We start from the raw sequence: 4,732 nt of genomic DNA, 5'->3' as shown, positions 1-4,732 counted from the left end.
AGTAGAGGTCTATTTACAGTGTTCTGGGTGTAATTAAAATATGAATATGAACTATTTTGATCGGACAGTCCGAAGAGCTTCCCTCAATCATGTTTCGTTTAATGGACATTTGAGGGCCTTAATGATGTCGGAATTGAGTGATTTTGGGCTCGTTGGATTTGTCTTGTCAAGACGCTTGATTTAAGTATAAAATTGCCATATTTAACAATTGTTTGATCTTTCAAATATGTCTGAAAATCTTCTAAGTGCGGTTCAATTACTTGATTTGGGCTTGATTTGACCCAGATCGGGCTAGTTTTCATATCATTAGGTCCGTCTTATTGAGTCAATCAATTTGATTATAATTTTTTTAAAATCAAAACTCTGGATGACTTTTAATTAAAGTTTAAATGTTTCTTATTTAAAAGATTGCATTGAGATTCGTGTTGGATGATAAATATTTATTTGTGTCATATCAAAATAAAAACAAAAAAAAAGAAGAAGAAGAATTTAGGGATTAAATTGACATTTTTAAAGCTCTGGGACTAAAATAACCCATTACAAAGAGCTATGGGACTATTTTGATACTTTTCTCCTTAGGGTTATTATCTTAACTTGAGTTAACACTCACATTAAGAAAAAAAAGCCATATGTGAAAAGCATGGACATTACAGTTTCTTAAAGCTGACAACAAATCAGTTTTATATAAGAAAAGCCAAACACTAAAAGGAGGCCAATCACTAATTTTAGAGAACCATTTCAAAATTTTCGCTTAAAAGCTACTTTTTTCAATTTAAGTTAATAAATCTAGGTGGGTGAGGGGTATTCTCACATTGGAGACATATGTCAGCCTAAAAAAAGTATATAAAGCGCCTTAGTACCAATAATTTGAACTTTAGAACAATGAGATGTGATAGAAAAGGGATAGGCCCGGATTCCAAAACTAACCACAAGTAGCATAATAATTAGTCACTTGCTGGATAAGATCCACTGGCACATAAAATTTTATATTTACATGCATAAAACTCAGATTTTTATGTTTACCTTGTAAAAGTATAATACAACTTTTCAGGCATAAATTCATGACACCAAATATAAATATGAAGTTACAAATGAATTTTGTGATATGCTTGCAAATATCCTTACAAAATATTACCTTTATTAGAAAGGAAAAAGCCCAAGCGGAAAAGGACAATCAGATGCATGTATATATGTATATATATTATCATATCATAATCAAAATTAAAAAAAAAAAAAAGATTTTGTCATTTTCCAAATGTTAGCACCAGCATATTCATAAATAACCAGCTGGTGAAAAACCACTGATGAAAAATTGTAAATTCTCCATCATATACGTTAACTTTAGACAGATTTCAAGCATATATTTCTATATAAACATACCTATGAACAATTTTCTTTCAATATAACTCTAGATTCAATATATTGGCAATAAAGAAAATGAACTTTGGTCAATCAATGACCAGCAACTTGAACCAGAGTTGATTTGGTCGATATGATACGGCTAAAAAAAAAAAAAAATTGGTTTTGGTTTCAAAAATATTGAAGTTTGGTTTTGTTTGATTTTAGTTCTTTTTTAATTGAATGAACTGAAAACCAAATCTTTTATGTAAATCTTCCTTGAAATGCTTAGAAATAAATTTTGATCAACATTCATATTTTCAAATTAACCATTAAGATGATTTTTTTAACTATCAAACCGATATATTTACACGTGCCACCATCAAACCATTGAGAATTTGGTTAAAATGAAAACTATGGGTTGGGGTTTTACCATGAATTTTTTATATTTGAGTGAGAATTTGAAAAATGGATGAAAAAGGGAGGCTGATTTGTAAATAGCAAACAAAATTCTAAAGCCTCTCTCTCTCTAATTCTCTCTCTTCCATACACTCTAAACTGGTCGGGTCTAACTAACAAACAATTTAGGGTTCAATACCCGCATTATCCACACCCAAATTAATCTCATAACTAATCATCACAAAAGCAGAAGGAACCCTAGATCTTCAAAGAACAAAATGACGCCGATTCATTCGAAACAGACCATTTCAACTCACTGATCTCTTAAACCAAAATCAATCCAGCATGCTCAAAAATCAAAAGACAAGTATAAATTGCAGATTTACTAACCAATTAAATCCAAACCTCCACAGAAAACAAATCGCGATTCTCAGATCCATAGCCCCAAAATCGTCGCTCTCCTCCTCCGATTCAGTTGATGCAAGGCAGGATCCAGCCCCGATCCCGACCTGCACCAAGCGAATCAGCGGCGGCGGCAACGTCGATCTCCCTCTCCCTCTCCCTCTCCCTCTCCCTCTCCCTCAAATGGCCGATATGAGTTATAACAGAGTGTCATCTACGTTCTGTGGTATTTCTATATATAAGGGAGGAATGGAGTACATATGGAGAAGCTGTAGCTTGTATATTTTTTTAATTTTTAATTTAATTTAATTTAATTTAATTTGTTGAATTTTTCGATTTAATTAATTAATAATAAAAACTAATGCATCGTGGACCGCAAGAAAAGAACAAGTAATATAATAATGGTATATTTATATACTTTCCACTACTAAATTTCTTTGCATTTAATATTAAAATGGTGATATGTTTCAGACCATATGTAGGGGTGCAAACGAGTCGAGTTTGAGCGAGTCCTGACTCGGTTTGTATTCCACTAGTTAAAAACTATCATTGTTTCTGTTCGGCTTGTTCGCTTGGCGAGTCGAACACGAACTATTCGCGAACAATGAGTCGTTTTGACAATCATAGTCACGCAGACTTGTGATTTGAACGAGGGGGGGTGAGTTTTAAATTTCATTATTTATATTAAAATATTCATTTTCAGTTGAGTTTAATACATTTTTAGTCTATTTTTAAAATAATAATTCTATATGATTATAAATCTTTGTCGCCTTGTTGTGAATTTAATTATTTCAAGCAAAAACGAGCTGAAAATGAACGAACAAATCTTTGTCTGCGTTCGACTCGTTTATATATCGAGTGCAAACAAATTATTCGTGTTCGACTCATTTGCTTAGTCAACAAATCGAACACGAGACGAGCCTTTATGACAGCCCTAGTCATATGAAAGATTTATGTGGCAGGCATGGAAAGCTTAGCATGAAATATAAAAAGTAAAGTTTATGTGCTACATATGTAAATACATAGAAATTGAGTGGTGTAAAAACAATTTCATAAAAAAAGTGGGATTAAAAATAGTTAGAATGGAATTAAGATATGCAAAGTAAAAAATGTGATGCAATGTAATGTGAATATAATGTAGTAGTAATGTAGACCTGTAAATGAGACTGAGTCAAGCTCGAGCCACCCCTTACCTTGAGCTTGTCTTTCATTAATTTTATTGAATTTAAGCTCGAGCTCGAGCTCGAGCTTAAGTCTAAGAGTTCAAACATGTTCTCGAGCCGACATGTTTATTATATAATATTAATTTAAGGACGTGCTATAATAAAATGACAAATAAAATGTGCAATTATGAGAGAAATAATAATAGATCAATTAATATAAATGCAAAATATTATTTTTTAAACATTTTTAATTCTTTAAAAATAAAATCTTCAAAATTTATATAATTTGATTATATTTTATATTGATATTTTCTTAAATGAGTTGGCTCGCGAGCTAATGAGTCAACTCAGGGCTACCTTGAGCATGCTTGTTAGTTCATCGAGCTCAATTGACGAGCTACTTCTAGAGTTGAGCTCGAGCCGGCTCACAACTTGGATTGACTCACACACCTAGAGTAATGTATTGTATCTGAAGTACTTTGGAGTTGTTTGGTTCATTGTTAAATGTAGTGGAAGGCGACAGTCGATTGCAGGCGACAACTGACAGAAGCTTGCGGTGCGAAGAACAACAAATTTTTCTTTGAGTGAAAGTGTGTATTTCACTTTTTAAAAGTTAATGTGGTGAAATTTTTTATATGATAAAAGAGATTGGGCTGATATAAATGCAAAAAATAAAATAAAATAAAGTTTATGTGTTAGCTAAGTATACATTAAAATTGGGTGGTATTTGTGTAAATGCCCCCCTTCTTCTTTTGGAAACTTTATATAGCATGGTCATTTAAAATTTAAAAATTTATGCAATGGGGTGGATAAGTAAGATAATTTTTTTTAATAGTAAAGCTAAAATACACACTTTTGGCATGTGAAAAGGTCTATTCATGTGCATGCTTAACTTCCCTGTGCCATCTAATTAATACGTGCGGAGAGCGCACGCAGAGCTGCGTGCGCTCTCCGATCACAGCCGCACATCGCGGCTGTATGACAGTAGGTCAGCAGTGATGTGCGGCTGTAATCGGAGAAAACACGTAGCTTTTGCGTGCGCTCTTCGCACGCAATAATCGCTCATGTGCCTGTATCCATACCACTCAAATCCTATGCAATTACATATATAACACATAAATTTCAATTTTTACACACATATCACATCACCTTGTGCATTAAAAGGTACATTTCACTTTTTAAAAGTTAGCAAGGATGATACTTTTGATGTGATGAAAGAATTTGGTGCTATAGATGCGAAAAGTAAAATAAAGCAAGAGTAGTTAACAAAATGATGTGATTCTAGATGGAGATAGCATTGAGATATATGAGATTATCATTTAATTATTTTGTTTGTCTTGCAATTAAAGTATTAATGATAGTTTACTAATGAGTTTTAATACATGCTTACAAAAATACACACACAAATATATATATATATATATATATAT

Source organism: Phalaenopsis equestris, unplaced genomic scaffold, assembly GCF_001263595.1.
Source record: "Phalaenopsis equestris unplaced genomic scaffold, ASM126359v1 Scaffold000002, whole genome shotgun sequence".
Classification (NCBI taxonomy): domain Eukaryota; kingdom Viridiplantae; phylum Streptophyta; class Magnoliopsida; order Asparagales; family Orchidaceae; genus Phalaenopsis; species Phalaenopsis equestris.
Note: the sequence above shows the minus strand (reverse complement) of the source record.